The 17,580-nt window shown below is 35.3% G+C and overlaps 1 long non-coding RNA gene across 2 annotated transcripts in view; it reads right to left on the reverse strand.

Moving 5' to 3' along the window:
• The window catches only part of LOC122201171, a 234,294-nt gene that overhangs the window by 10,937 nt on the left and 205,777 nt on the right, over nt 1-17,580 (reverse strand). The window contains exon 4 of one of the 2 annotated variants that reach the window (XR_006194110.1): nt 13,407-13,489. The exons of the other annotated variant lie outside the window; for it this stretch is intronic. This is a non-coding gene — a long non-coding RNA (uncharacterized LOC122201171). Of the gene's footprint in view, nt 1-13,406; nt 13,490-17,580 lie in introns of those variants that run through there. 2 annotated transcript variants of the gene reach the window in all.

The raw sequence follows: 17,580 nt of genomic DNA on the forward strand, positions 1-17,580 counted from the left end.
TAAACAAATTGTGCTATGTTCACATAGTGTGATAAGACTCATTAAAGCAATATACAAATCATTGATGTATGCAATGTGGGTGAATTATGAAATAATAATGTTGTGTGAGAGAAGTCTGACATAAAGGAGCTTATACTGTATGATTCCATTTACATAAAATTCTAGAAAATGCAAAGCAGTTTGTAGTGACAGATGCAAATCATTTGCCTTGAGACAGGGATGAGAGCTGGGAGAGATGGTTGGGAAGGGATGAGAAAGAGAGATTATGAAGGGCAGTGATGAGTCTTTTGAGTGATGTATGTGTTTATTATCTTGTTTGTGGTGACGCTTTTGAAGATATATTCATATGTGAAAACTAGTCAAATTATACACTTTGTACATGCCGACTTTATTGTATATTAAGTATGCTCTTAAGAAAAAGAAACAATACCTATATTTGGCCTTCAGTAAATGAGTAGATTATGTGGGCAGTTTCTAAATTGAGATAGAAAAATGTTTGGCAATGAGAATCACAAGGTACTTTACTAGGCATAGAAATAACATCTTGCGGCATGGCCTACCTAAGTAAGACCATAACCTTCCACTTGAAATCAAACTTCGGAAACTATTTTCCTTTGCTCTTTTTCTAACTGACGGATTCTTGACATCTTGACCTTTAATATCTATTATCTCTCATATTATTCCTAGACATCCCTTAGTTTATAAGATTTAAAGATTCTTTTGATGACAGGGCACAACACAATGACATTCAGACAGATGAAAGGTAAAACTCCAAAACAGAGATGGTGCCAGGCAGGATCACACAGAGGGTTGTACTTGAGGACACAGTAAAAGGAAGCTAGAGCTGTTGGGGGCAAATCAGGTGGGATTAATGGGTTTGGGGAGGTTTCCTGTGGAATGGCTAGTTTAAATGTCTGGGGTTTAAGAAGGCGCTTTAAACCTCTTTGTCTGATACTTGGTCTTAAGGGCAATTATGGTTAACACAGTGGTCCTGGAGTATGTGTCTGATAAGGAAAGGGGTTGGGGTGAGGACTTACTTACTCAAGAATGGGAATGGCTAGCCTCTAGCCAGGGTAAAAAAACTGGGTCAAGACAACATTTCCCCCCAAACTATATTTCATCCCTGCTTGCTCTGTGACTTATCTTTTCCATCTCTTCATGACTTCTACTTCTTAATTTCCATTTTAACCAAATTCCATTCCTCAGACTCAATTTCATAATGCCCATCCTTTTTCAAAGTTTACCCATTCATTGTACATGCTTTGTTTCTATAACCTGAAAATGGATATTTGGAGGCCAGGTTAAAATGCCTCATAAGTCACATATAAAGAAAACTTAAGTCACACAAATTAATTATGGTTTTTGACTTAGAAATCTTATAAATATGCAACTTTGAAAAGCTAAAATGTAATATAACTTAAAATATGCCATTTCTCCTTTAGTTGTGGCATCAAATAATCTTTATGGAAAATTCTCTAAGCACAAATTCAACACATACTGTCTCTCCTTTTCTTTTACTATGGACCATGATGTAACTGAATTGTTTTAGTAGAAACCAAAATGAAAGTAGAAAATTTATTGGAACTGAATTTATGACAGAATATTTATTGTTAAAACCACTAAGCACTGGCTGATCATCAGGCACTAAGCATTAGCACTCAGTAAAGTTCTGGAAAATTCTAGCCCACAGCAGCTTGAGTTATGCTAAGTCATTCTAAGAAGCTATCCATTCAGATAGGATTAGCTAATCTATCTATCCCAGTCTCCCACTCCTTTCTCCACTATACCTCTACACTTTTTATGCTCACAGTACAGTTGATTGATTTATTATAATTAGGTTTATAAAGAACCAATTCATTTGAAAGCCAAGAATCTAAAACCAGAAATACTAAAAAGTAATCAGATTTGAGTCACCCACAATTCCTTTGCTCAGTGACCAAAGAGGCTCTTAAAGGTAAACAATGAATATTGGTTAGCTTAGGTTCAAGTAGACATTTGATACCTAGAGAAAAATAAGCAGGAGAGTGAATAAAGCAGTAGTCACATTTCTGAAGAATGAAATCAGTAGATTGCAAGTGACAGGTTCAATTACTGGTCCATGGACCACTGACACATCTGCCTTAAACTCTGAGGAATGGGCAGTGGGAAAAGGATGAATAACTCTTAAGATTTAGAGAAAATATGTAACCACTCAGGCAGAAAATTAGCAATTACATTTCGTGCCATCAGTAATAACTATTTCAACAGAGATCTTAGGTTAACGTCAGACTGTGTGACAGTATATCAACCATTACACCTGTGTTCAATCAGCAACCACATCCCTCAATGCGATACTGAGCTGTTTAGTTCAAATGTGGCTTGTTCAGTGATAAGCAAGATGGCTGACATCTGGTACAGAAGTATTCAAAAGCAATTTACTTCACAATTTTGATGCTGACTGTTGAAAAGAGAAAAATACTATAAAATTTAGACAGTTGTGATTTGTCTTTAGGTTTTCTTTTGATTTTTCTTTTTAGTAATGAAAAAAATGACAATTTTTACTGAAGATTAAAGCTCCAAACTATATCAGTAAGAACTCTTAGAGTGAAATCATTCAGATATACAGCTAAATACAATATCATCTTTAATAAGTATAAATGCATGATATTGTTTATGTGTTCTTGAGTAAACGAGTAAAACAACAGATGGCATATTAAAATAGAAATGGAAAATATGAACTTACAATTAGCATATTACTTTTCCTATGTCCTCAGTTTAAATTGCATCTGACATTACAGAACTAACCAATAATTTTTTTAAGTGTCTTGCTTATTGAAAATATAACATGAGGATAATAAGAGATTTTTCACCAAGAGATAAATATAATTAACTTACCCACAAGTCCTATTATACTTTTTTATTTTATCTTTTTTTCTTATAATTTTACCCCAAGAAAGAACTAAATAAAAATAAATTTAAAAGTCAAAAACAAAAAGTAAGTAATGTAATGTAATGTAAATGTAATGTAAAATGTAAACAAACAGCTAGTCAGAAAATCATAACATAAAAATATCTTTAAGAATATTGCTTAGTAGAGTTAAATGAGTATATCTAATCAAAAAATGTATTTGAAAATACCTTAATAGGTGGAGCGGGGAAGATGGTGGCATAGGAGGACGCTGGGCTCACCATGTCCTGCTGATCACTTAGATTCCGCCCACATCGGCCTAAATAACCCAGAAAAACGCCAGAAGACTAGCAGAACGGAGTCTCCAGAGCCAAGCATAGATGAGAGGTCCACAGAAGATGGTAGGAAGGGTAGAGAGGTGGTGTGAGCTACACGGACTGGCGGGAGGGAGCCAGGGCAGTGGAGAGACAGCCTGCCCAGCAAGGCAGAGCCCCCGAGTCTGGCTTGCAAAAGCAGAGGGTCCAGACAGAGTGTTTTCTGACAGCCTGCAGGACTTAACATCTGGAATATTATAAGTCAACAGCTATGCTCAGAGAGCGGGAGGGCTAGAGGAAAACGGGAGGGAGAGTTGTTGAGCCCCAGTGGACAGAACTAAGCTTGGCGGGGAACAAAGGCACTGGGAAGCGCCATCTCCCGCGCCCACCCCCCAGCCAAAATCCCAAAGGAAACCAGTTCCCGTCAGGAAACTTGCTTGCACCACACAAACACCCAACGCTGTGCTTCTGTGGATCATCACTCCGAGGGGTCTGCCTCCCTCCCAGAGCCACAGGGCCCTTTCCGCAGTGGACCACCCAAGGCATAGCTAGCTGAGCCTGCCCCTCCTGCCCCTGTGCACCTTGCAGATCCACACCAGCTAATATGCCAGATCCCATACAAGCAGCACCACAAGCCTGGCAGTGTGCAAGTAGCCCAGACAGGGGCCACAACACTCCACAGTGAGTCCTGCCCCTGGGAGAGGGGAAGAGAAGCTACACACCAGTATGACTGTGGCCCCAGCAGTGGGCTTGGGGGAGACATCAGGTCTGACTGCAGCCCCACCCACCAACACAAGTTACTCCAGACAGCACAGGAGAAGTGCCTGCAGTTTGGAGTCACCTCAGGGACTACCCAAAATGATGAAATGGAAGATTTCTCCTCAAAAGAAACTCCAGGAAATAGTGACAGCTAACATATTGATCAAAAACAATTTAACAATATAACAGAAAATGAATTTAAATTAATAGTCATAAAATTAATCTCTGGGCTTGAAAAAAGTATAGAGGACAGCAGAGAATCTATTGCTACAGAGATCAAGGGACTAAGAAACAGTCAGGAGGAGCTAAAAAATGTGATAAATGAGGTGCAAAATAAAATGGAGGCGACCACAGCTCGGATTGAAGAGGCAGAGGAGAGAATAGGTGAATTAGAAGATAAAATTATGGAAAAAGAGGAAGCTGAGAAAAAGAGAGATAAAAAAATCCAGGAGTATGAGGGGAGAATTAGAGAACTAAGTGATGCGATGAAACACAATAATATCCGTATAATAGGGATTCCAGAGGAGGAAGAGAGAGAGAAAAGGGGGCTGAAGGTGTACTTGAACAAATCACAGTTGATAACTTCCCTGATCTGGGGAAGGAAACAGGCATTGAAATCCAAGAGGCACAGAGAACTCCCTTTAGACGTAACTTGAATTGATCTTCTGCACACTATATCATAGTGAAACTGGCAAAATACAAGGATAAAGAAAGAATTATGAAAGCAGCTAGGGATAAACAGGTCTTAACATAACAAAGATAGACGCATAAGGGTGTTAGCAGACCTATCTACTGAAACTTGGCAGGCCAGAAAGGATTGGCAGGAAATCTTCAGTGTGATGAACAGAAAAAAATATGCAGCTGAGAATCCTTTATCCAGCAAGTCTGTCATTTAGAATGGAAGGAGAGATAAAGGTCTTCCCAAACAAACAAAAACTGAAGCAACTCATCACCACTAAACCGGCCCTACAAGAGATCCTAAGGGGGATCCTTTGAGACAAAGTACCAGAGACATCACTACAAGCATGAAACCTATAGACATCACAATGATTCTAAACCCATATCTTTCAATAATAACACTGAATGTAAATGGACTAAATGCTCCAATAAAAAGTCACAGGGTACAAGAATGGATAAAAAAACAAGACCCATCTATTTGCTGTCTACAGGAGACTCATTTTAGACCTGAGGACACCTTCAGATTGAAAGTAAGGGGATGGAGAACGATCTATCATGCTACTGGAAGTCAAAAGAAAGCTGGAATAGACATACTTATATCAGACAAACTAGACTTTAAATTAAAGGCTGTAACAAGAGATGAAAAAGGGCATTATATAAAAATTACAGGGTCCATCCATCAGGAAGAACCAACAATTATAAATGTCTATGAACTGAACATGGGAGCCCCCAAATATATAAAACAATTACAAACATAGGCAACCTTATTGATAAAATGTGGTAATTGCAGGGGACTTTGGCACTCCACATATAGAAATGGATAGATCATCTAGACACACAGTCAATAAAGAAACAAGGGCCCTGAATGATACATTGGATCAGATGGACTTGACAGATAGATTTAGAACTCTGCATCCCAAAGCAACAGAATATACTTTCTTCTCAAGTGCACATGGAACATTCTCCAAGATAGATCACATACTGGGTCACAAAACAGCCCTTCATAAGAATACAAGAATTGAGATCATACCATGCATACTTTCAGACCACAATGCTATGAAGCTTGAAATCAACGACAGGAAAAAGTCTGGAAAACTTCCAAAAGCATGGAGGTTAAAGAACACCATACTAAAGAATGAATGGGTCAACCAGGCAATTAGAGAAGAAAGTAAAAAATATATGGAAACAAATGAAAATGAAAATATGACAATCCAAACTCTTTGGGATGCAGCGAAGGCAGTCCTGAGAGTAAAATATATTGGAATCCAGGCCTATCTCAAGAAACAAGAAAAATCCCAAATACAAAATCTAACAGCACACCTAAAGGAAATAGAAGCAGAACGGCAAAGACACCCCAAACCCAGCAGAAGAAAAGAAATAATAAAGATCAGAGAAGAAATAAACAATATAGATTCTAAAAAAAACTGTAGAGCAGATCAAGGAAACCCAGAGTTTTGATTTTTTTTTAAATAAACAAAATTGATAAACCTCTAGCCAGGCTTCTCAAAAAGAAAAGGGAGAGGACCCAAATAGATAAAATCATGAATGAAAATGGAATGATTACAACCAATCCCTCAGAGATACAAGCAATTATCAGGGAATACTATGAAAAATTATATGGCAACAAACTGGACAAACTGAAAGAAATGGCCAAATTCCTAAACACCCACACGCTTCCAAAACTCAAGCAGGAAGAAATAGAAAGCTTGAACAGACCCATCACCAGCGAAGAAATTGAATCAGTCATCAAAAATCTCCCAACAAATAAGAGTCCAGGACCAGATGGCTTCCCAGGGGAGTTCTACCAGACATTTAAAGCAGAGATAATACCTATCCTTCTTAAGCTATTCCAAAAAATAGAAAGGGAAGGAAAACTTCCAGACTCATTCTATAAAGCCAGCATTACTTTGATTCCTAAACCAGACAGAGACCCAGTAAAAAAGAGAACTACAGACCAATATCCCTGATGAATATGGATGCAAAAATTCTCAATAAGGTACTAGCAAATAGAATTCAACAGCATATAAAAAGAATTATTTACCATGATCAAGTGGGATTCATTCCTGGGCTACAGGGCTGGTTCCACATTTGCAAATCAATCAATGTGAGACATCACATTAATAAAAGAAAAGATAAGAACCATATGATCCTGTCAATTGATGCAGAAAAATCATTTGACAAAATTCAGCATGCTTTCTTAATAAAAACCCTCGAGAAAGTCGGGATAGAATGAACATACTTAAACATCATAAAAGCCATTTATGAAAAGCCCACAGCTAATATCATCCTCAATGGAGAAAAACTGAGAGCATTTTCCCTGAGATCTGGAACACGATAGGGATGTCCACTCTCACCGCTGTTGTTTCACACAGTGTTGGAAGTGCTAGCATCAGCAATCAGACAACAAAAGGAAATCAAAGGCATCCAAATTGGCAAAGATGAAGTCAAGCTTTCATTTTTTTGCAGATGACATGATATTATACATGGAAAACCCAATAGACTCCACCAGAAGTCTGCTAGAACTGATACATGAATTCAGCAAAGTTGCAGGATACAAAATCAATCGACAGAAATCAGTTGCATTCTTATACACTAAAATTAAGGAACAGAAAGACAAATAAAGAGACTGATCCCATTCACAATTGCACCAAGAAGCATAAAATACCTAGGAATAAACCTAATGAAAGATGTAAAAGATCTGTATGCTGAAAAGTATAGAAAGCTTATGAAGGAAATTGAAGAAGATATAAAGAATGGAAAAACACTCCATGCTCATGGATTGGAAGAATAAATACTGTGAAAATGTCAATACTTCCCAAAGCTATCTACACATTCAATGCAATCCCAATCAAAATTGCACCAGCATTCTTCTCGAAGCTAGAACAAGCAACCCTAAAATTCCTATGGAACCACAAAAGGCCCCGAATAGCCAAAGTAATTTTGAAGAAGACCAAATTGGGAGGCATCACAACCCAGACTTTAGCCTCTACTACAAAGCTGTAATCATCAAGACAGCATGGTATTGGCACAAAAACAGACACATAGACCAATGGAATAGAATAGAAACCCCAGAACTAGACTCACACATGTATGGCCAACTAACCTTTGACAAAGCAGGAAAGAACATCCAATGGAAAAAAGACAGTCTCTTTAACAAATGGTGCTGGGAGAACTGGACAGCAACATACAGAAGGATGAAACTAGACCACTTTTCTCACACCATTCACAAAAACAAACTCAAAATGGATAAAGGGCCTGAATGTGAGACAGGAAACCATCAAAACCCTAGAGCAGAAAGCAGGAAAAAACCTTTCTGACCTCAGCCGCAGCAATTTCTTACTTGACACATCCCCAAAGGCAAGGGAATTAAAAGCAAAAATGAACAATTGGGACCTCATGAAGATAAAAAGCTACTGCACTGCAAAGGGAACAATCAACAAAACTAAAAGGCAACCAATGGAATGGGAAAATATATTTGCAAATGACATATTGGACAAAAGGCTAGTATCCAAAATCTATAAAGAGCTCACCAAACTCCACACCTAAAAACAAATAATCCAGTGAAGAAATGGGCAGAAAACATGAATAGACATTTCTCTAAAGAAGACATCCAGATGGCCAACAGGCACATGAAAAGATGCTCAATGTTGCTCCTAATCAGGGAAATACAATACAAAACCACACTCAGATATCACCTCATGCCAGTCAGAGTGGCTAAAAGGAACAAATCAGGAGACTATAGATGCCGGCGAGGATGTGGAGAAACGGGAACCCTCTTGCACTGTTGGTGGGAATGCAAACTGGTGCAGTCACTGTGGAAAACAGTGTGGAGGTTCCTCAAAAAATTAAAAATAGACCTACCCTATGACCCAGGAGTAGCACTGCTAGGAATTTACCCAAGGGATACAGGAGTACTGATGCATAGGGGCACTTGTACCCCAATGTTTATAGCAGCACTCTCAATAATAGACAAATTATGGAAAAAGCCTAAATGTCCATCAACTGATGAATGGATAAAGAGATTGTGGTTTATATACACAATGGAGTACTACATGGCAATGAGAAAGAATGAAATATGGCCCTTTGTGCAACGTGGATGGAACTGGAGAGTGTTATGCTAAGTGAAATAAACCATACAGAGAAAGACAGATACCATATGTTTTCACTCTTATGTGGATCCTGAGAAACTTAACAGAAACCCATGGGGGAGGGGAAGGAAAAAAAAAAAGAGGTTCGAGTGGGAGAGAGCCAAAGCATAAGAGACTGTTAAAAACTGAGAACAAACTGAGGGTTGACGGGGGGTGGGAGGGAGGGGAGGGTGGGTGATGGGTATTGAGGAGGGCACCTTTTGGGATGAGCACTGGGTGTTGTATGGAAACCAATTTGACAATAAATTTCATATTAAAAAATTAAATTAAAAAATTAAAATTAAATGAAATTAAATTATATAAAATTTAATTTAATTTAAAAAATACCTTAATAACAGAGATAAGATCTTATTCCTGATTGTTCAGGTATACAAGCCAAATATTATACATCATGGTACAGTGTGTCATACTAGTTATAAACTTTTTAAAGTATTTTTGGGTAAAAGCAAACAAACTGAATTGTCTTAAATTAGTAGATGAATTTTATTATGAACTTTATTATTATAACATCAAATTCATGTTATTGAACGCTCAGACCTAAAAGAGATTTCTCAACTGATTAAACTATTCTAATATAACACATACTCATTTTATTATAATTTGTTATGGCTAGTGTCAATTCAATAATATAAGTGTTCTCGTATAACATATATAAGTTCACATATAATAACATAATACATACAGTGTATAATGTATTGTATGATACAATATATCGTATATTATATGCATGATATATCTGCTTAATAAACAAAATATAGACATCTTTGTCTTCCTTTCAACAAATTATCATGAAAGAGGAGAGAGAATTATTCTTAAAGGGCCTTCAAGAATTGTCCTTGAAGCCAACCACTTGTTTGCTCATGTGTGACTCTCTCATGTTTAATTCTGAATACACACACACACACACACACACACACACACACACACCCAAAGCTGGTGATGAAGATGGCAATGATAGATTAATGAACTATTTAATTGCTGTGCAAAACATACTACTGTATTCAATTTGCACCGAGAGTATCAGTACAAAAGAATTGGAAGGTATGTTGCCTTGCTAAATAGACATTCTTTTGAAAAAAAATTATATTTAAACTAAATAGTTGTTAATCACAGACATTTTACATGATCTAAAAAATATTTTTATTTAAATCACACACAGGACAATTTTAAAAAGTGAAGACCATTTTTATAAATTGTTTCCCATGCATCTCTGATAAATACAGGACACATGTGTTTATATTTGTATTCTTAAATCAAGTACCCTCAAACTGACTGAATAGATACAAATCCCTATCCATACTGGGGTGGTATGTCAGCACACTTCAGCATGAATGGTAGTCGTTAGGTAAGGAAGAGAGCAAAGAGACTATTTTTTCCCCCTTATGGGCAGTGTGCCACATGAAGGCTTTACAATAGCAGTCTTTTCTTGAGCTAAACACACTACCGCCAATAATTGTTTGTCACCTGTGAGTCAACCTTTTTATAACAGTGTAAATAGTGCTGTTATTCTGGGCACTCTCTCCTTTTCCTTTTATTTTATTTCCTTCCTACTTTTGGTTCCCAAAGTGCTTATGTCTCATCTCCATCCTATCAATGTTCAATTTCAGATAACTATAATGTTGGGAGAGTTTGAGTGACTACTTCTCATTAAGGTATAAATGATTGATTGATTCTTGTACTGTCTTTTCCGGGGCATTTACATTTTAATAGGGGATAATTCTTCCATTCATGGTGAATGAGTTCTATAATAGTTATCATTTCAAACTAGAGTAATAGGACACTGTGAGGGGAACTGGAAATGGGAAATCTTCTTTGTTCATTTTTATCAAGGTCATATCCAATTGCCCATTACTTTTTAAGACTTCAAAACTCAACCCTGTGTTCTGGTGTCTCCAAATTTGGGTTTAGTCTCTCCAAAGCTGAAGTTATTTTCTGGAAGTAATTTAAACATGGAAGCAAACAGCTTAACTCTTTCATATCACTAAGTTAACCTTGAGTGCACAGTGGTCATATTTTGGAAAGCCTGTGAAGTAGATGGAATCGAAAGCCAAAATAAAGCAAGTAAAAAATAGCAACAAACACAAATACATAGAAGCAGAGAAAGTGCACTGAGACAACCTAATCAGCCACCCTAGCAGTAATATTTATATACCTCCTAGCACTGTAGTAAATATTGTTTTATGCACATACATTATTCCTTCAGCTTCAAGGAGAGATGAGATTTCTAAGTACCTTCTTACTATACAGCGCTAGTAAATAAAATGTACAGTACTCCTATAACTATCCCAGAGAGACATGGAGATCACATCGTAGGCATTCTTATTCCCCCTTAAAACAATTTTTATGAATTATAAATCACACATGATTCTGGGAAAGGAAAATACACATGAAACTTACTGACAACTTGTTTGTCTCTACATCACAAATGACTAAACTTTAAAACATACGATCTTGCATATTACTACATTTCCCTAATTTCATTTATGGCAAAACCACAACAGTCCCAGAGTAATATTTTAATTAAACAAAGTATTATAAGGCCAGGTATATTATCAGATTGAATTGAGATACAACATTCTAGTCAGCCAAATAAGATATCCTAATATCTAAGGGGGAATTCTAAAAATTAAAGCATGTTCACCAAGTTTAAGAAGGCTTTGGTTAAAAACTAACAACTAGAGTTGTTCTTCATGTAACTCATGGAACATTGAAAACTCAACTCATATCACTAAATTCCATATAAATTACATGAACTCACAAACATTAGTAAGTATTCCATCTAGAATATAGCCTCTAATATGTAGACGTATTTACCTTTCTAATATCATCTGAAAAAAATACTGATTTTTCAAGACCACGGACATTTGTATTTTAAATGACTTTTTGGTAAACATTTCTAAACATTAATATTTAGTATTCTACACATAATTTAAATTTCTATGGTTGACTACAGTTTAGGATTATAAACGGCAGTGTTTCATTTCACCAAGTTCACTTTAGTGATGTGGACTTATTTACCACTGGGTGAAGAATGTCAAATGTCTGTAAAATGGCTGCCCCATTTTACATAGGGTTCCTAAGGAAACCTGAAGATAAATTTGCTTCACTAGGAGTTTTTGTGTATTTCTGGCTACTGTCCTAAAATAGAACAAAAATTAGATTTGAAAATATTTTAGTTGCTGAGAATCTGCCCCTTGAATAACGGGGATATTACTTTACCAGATGGATAGAGAGATTTTTAAAAATTTTCAGTTACAATAATTTGTAGGCTCACTTGAATTAAGACTTTCAGTTTAGATAAAGTCTTCACTTTTAGAACAAATAAATAAACTTCCTTCTAATTTCTGGGGAGTAAAATATTTAAGTCTTTAGAAAAACAAAAACAAAAACAGAAACACTGAAATACTGCCAGTTAGTTCTTATTGCCTTTCTCTATACCCTATAGACTTAACAAATTTTTAAAAAATCAGCATTGTCTTACCTAATCATAAGATACAATTTTTGCAATTTCATTTAAAGAAATCTCAGGCAACTCTGGGAAGCATGATTGTGGGAGGTGAGGGAGGAAGAGAGTGAGAGAGAGAATAGTAACTAAAAAAATTCTCCCTTTGCCTAGAGAAAATATTATTAAGAGAATATCAGAGAGGGACTCTTTTTTTCTCTCCCTAATGCAAAATATATGTTCAATAGTGCTTTCAATTCAAATTTCATTTGAATTAAAATGTCATTAATGAGAAAAGTAGTTGACCTGCTAACTAAAAGAAACTGCCACATGAAGGTTAATCAAGGCATATCTGCCTCAATTCAGTTTAACAATCGGCAAATACAAGTATTCTCTTTTAAATATTCAAATCAATTATGTTTTCAGAAAATTTAAGAATGTGCTCACTTCACAAAATTTCATGTAAACATAAAAACAGGTTGTCCTTAATATTCACTAAGATATAATTCTGGCAGGTTTTGAAATATAAAAATTTTTGTTTTTGAGAAATAAGGTTTTAAAAACCATGTAAATTTTTTATTTAGAACAATTAGCTGTCAAACTATTATTATTCTAAACTGTGAAATTTGTATTCTGTAATTAAACAAAATAAACATGAATATTAATCAAACTTCTTGGATAATGTTTGCTTCATGAAATTTTGCTTTATTTAATGATGGCTGAAAAACATTTCCAGATATCTCTCACCTTAAGATGACTGCTAATGCAAAAACAGAAATGCAAAGGGACTATATACACTAATTAAAATTTAAATACCCAACACAACATTTAACATTTTTTTAATGTTTACCCATTATTTGAGAGAGAGAGACACAGAAAGACAGACCTTGAGTGGGGGAGGGGCAGAGAGAGAAGGAGACCCAGAATCTGAAGCAAGCTCCAGGCTCTGAGCTGTCAGCACAGAGCCCAACAAGGGGCTGGAATTCATAAACTGCAAGATCATGACTTTAGCCGAAGTTGAATGCTTAACCAACTGAGCCACCCAGGTGTCCCCTTTTTTTTAAAAAAATTAATATTTATTCATATTTTTGAGAGAGAGAGAGAGAGAGAGAGAGGATCAAAGAGAGAGGGAGACATAGTATCTGAAGCAGCCAACACAACACTTTTAAAACTCACCAGTTTTGATTCAGGTGATCAGTGAACGTTGGTATTATTGAATCTATAACATATGAACTTATTTTGTTTTCTCTTCTACCTATGCCTTGAGAAAAAAGCACGAGAAGAAAATTGAGACAATTATTTCTTTCTCACTACTTATTTTCTTTGCCTTTGAAATCACAACAGGACTTCAACCAGAGGTTTCCCAAATACATATATATATGTATATATATATATATACACATATATATATATGTATATATAAATACATATATATGTATATACATATATATGTACATATATATAAATACATATATATATATACATATATATGTATTTATATATGTATATATAAATACATATATATGTATAAATACATATATATATGTTGTGTGTGTGTGTACATATATATACATATATACATATATATATGTATGTACATGTACGTGTATGTGTATATATATATATATATACATGTACACACACACACACACACACACACACAACATAAGACAGTGGTTAGGTTTTGGGCTCTGTGCCCAGGGAGTGTCTGCTCAGAATTTTTTCTTTTGAAGGATAGCTGTTATACAGTGTTATATTAGTTTCAGATGTACAACATAGTGAATTGACAATTCTATATATTATGCAAGGCTTACCAGGATAAGTGTAGTTACCATCTGTCACCATACATTATTACAATAGCATTGACTCTAGTCGCTATGCTGTATTTTTTGCTCCTGTGACTTAATTATTTCATAACAGGAATTCTGGCTCTGTTTTGTAACAGCTATCTCTGTGGTTTCAGAATAGTTTCTTAAGGTTTCAAAACCTCATTTTTCTCACTTGCACAATGGTGATAAAATAGCACCTACCACACACAGTGCTCCAGTGCAGATTAAATGACCAAGCATGTCAAATGCTTAGAAGAGGGCCTGGCATGTTTTATAAGCACTCAATAAATTTTCATTTTCTGTCTTTATTCAAGGTTATCAAGAATAATATTAACTACAAATAACTACATTAGTATTATAGTCAGAGGTAGAAAAGAGTCTCTCCTCTATCTAGTTTCCTCTCCTTTTTATTATAACTTATTATAATTATATAACTTCTTTACCCACCTGTATCATTGTCTTCACTAATGACAGACCTATTAGGCTACCAACAGTCAGATTCTCTCAGAGACATCCTGAGGTCTCTCTGCTCAAATATTATCTCACTATGAAGGCCCTGCCTACCTTTTCTCTTTTCTTCTCAACACCCTTATCCTGCTTTATTTTTATTCTTGTCAGTTATCACCATCTACAGATTCCGTGTTTTGTTTTATTCTTTTGTTATAATACTTACTGAATGAAAACAGAGTTACTTCTCTTGTTACAGTTAGAATACATGCTAGAACACATACAGTACATATGAGGCCCACCTCAGGTACTCATTAAATATTTGTTAAGTGAATGAACTAATTCATAATTGGAGGTGAATGACTGGAAAATTTTACAAACCTATTAACGTAAATTTTCAATACCTATCCATGTAACATTTCATAGGAAAGGGTACATCTGGTAGCTTTGGTAGCAAAGTCTATTACTTACTCTCCCTTCCCTCAACACCTACAAATAAGAAACGCATTCTTAAAATTGGCAGAATTATTTTATCTGTATAAAGCTCACCAATATCTCATATATTTTCTATGCATAAAAGCTTCTAGGGTCTACAACTTGTCCTTTAATATGTTTGATCAGAAATCGTACCTACATTTTTTTTTCATTCTGCCTCTCATCTCCCTATCTTAGCTTAAGTTTCTTAGAAAGTAAAAAGCAGTGCCTGAGGAAATGCTTATGTCATAACAGTTTATTAGGAAGTAAATTTCCAAGGAAGTGGAGTATAGGAAAAGAAAAGTGAGTGGGGAGGGAGGGAGAACAAGTATAAGGAAGTATATTTTACCAAGCTGGCTAGAGCATCATGGCAGGCTGACTCTTAAGGTGTCAGTGGAAACTTTTATGGAGAGTTTATGAAGTTATTATGGAATATACTAAAATCATAGAGGAAGTGACAAGAGGGAAAATTATTTATTGATAGAATTTCTTTTCCATTGGCCATAGTTTGCCTCAAGAACTTCAAATCCTTCCACTTTCCTGGTGGTACATACTTGGGGTCTGAGCAGATCTCATATGTTTTAGGAAAATAATGGCAAACAGGAAGCCTTAGATTAGAAGAGGAGTGCCCTGAACACAGAACTGAAACAAGGCACTATCAATATAAGCTGACAAGTGAGGTAATGGCTAGGAACTGTCATCATAGGTAACCTCCGTGTCAGTAGCAGAGCCAGCAGTAGTAACCTGGCTTCATGACCACAACGGAAACACATGTAAGTTGTTGTGATGGCAGTCTCAGAAAGCAGGCAAGAGGTGTGATCTGAGGTAATGAATGAAATGTATCCCACACATGCCCTCATCCTTCAATGTATATGTGCTGGAAAAATGTTCTGGGTCTGTAGTACCAACCTTCCTAGCTTCAGGGTGTGTAAGCTCCCCACACTCTAAATATAAATTCAAAACCACATAATTATTAAAGTACTTTACTCTTTCTTTAAACAAAATATAAAATAAAACTTAAATAACTTCATGTTAAAAGTCTCATTTAAACCAAATTTTTTGTGACATAAAATTAAACTTCCACAAAAAATTAATTCATAATAATGTTGTAATTTATAAACATTGCAGAGTGCCCAGCTAACAATGTCAATGGTTACTGCAATTTAGTGAGAAATTATAACAATGGAAATATTCAATCAAGTGTGAACTAGGAGACAGTGTTATATCCAGCTCTGCTTCTCCAACTCAGATACATAACCACAGCACCCCATCCCCATTGCCCTGATAAGAACCATTAAGATTTTAGGCACAATGAAGGCATAGGGAAAATATAGTGCTTTTTCTAGGTCTCAATTTTACTTAAAAATTTAAGAAAATATCTTAAACCTTGATTTTTTTATGCCAGACTATCAAACATGAGAATTTTTTTCTGTGATATATATTATTTAAAAAGCTTCTTCCTCTGTGTAAGCAGGAAAACTGATAATAGTATGACATTCTCATCATACAGAAGGGACTACCCGCTGTGGAGAAAGTTAATTATTCTAATATCACTGACCTGCATACCTTTTTTAGCACCAGTTAGATCTACAAAATGACTAGTACACAATAACAATTAATCTAAAACTTGTAAAGCATACTTATATGTATTTTAAATATGAATTTTAGGGTTTTAGATATGTAACTAAGCCTAAACAAGTTAGTTTTTAGAATAACTTGAGTAATAAATATCACTCAAGACATCACTAACCAAAATTTTATATTTTATGTGTCTTAATACAACAAGTCTGGGCTGAGAACAATAAAATAAAAATATAATTAGAAACTAAATATATAATTATAGTTAGCTGTAACAATTTATATATACATTACATTTATGTGTCACATATATAAGTTACATATAAACATATATACGAATATATGTATTACATATATAATTTACACATAACTATAACCACATATAAAGTTATTTAATTCAAATACATTTTGGTTCCAAGAGAAGCAAATGATCCGACCTAAAAATGCCTCTTTCAGACATCTAAACAATTTTAATGTGTTCAAAGGATATTGAGAAAACCAAGAGAAAGACTGAGGCACAGATAATTATTTAACAGAGTTGGATAAAATCATGGGCATTATTTCCTTGACCATTTTCCTGGTTCTTTTTTGATATCTTTACACTGAAAGTATTTGATGAAAACAATAATTGGCAAATTGCTAAAAGCCAAAGTGAACAGTGAAGAAATTCTCAACCACTGTTTAAATGTGAAAAACCACAACCCCAAACCACAGTATGGCTGTATGCATGCCTGGGCCAACTCAAAGGTATGTAAAACTGTTTTGGAGAAGACTGTTTTGTACAGTGTTTACAACAGCAGCCAGTGGTTTTCTCAGAGTATTAAACTAGTAAAATATTAAGTCATATTTGAAACCATATTTGATTTGAATCTTCATCCAACACAGTATGTATCAAATTCTTTAAGATGTTTATATTTTTTGACCAAGTATTTACCGCTCTAGGAATCTATCTTAAGATGAGGTGAAACAGCTATATATAGGGCATAAGTGTAAAAATGTTCAAATGCTGAAAATTCAAAAATAT

This window comes from Panthera leo, chromosome A1 (assembly GCF_018350215.1).
Source record: "Panthera leo isolate Ple1 chromosome A1, P.leo_Ple1_pat1.1, whole genome shotgun sequence".
Lineage (NCBI taxonomy): Eukaryota > Metazoa > Chordata > Mammalia > Carnivora > Felidae > Panthera > Panthera leo.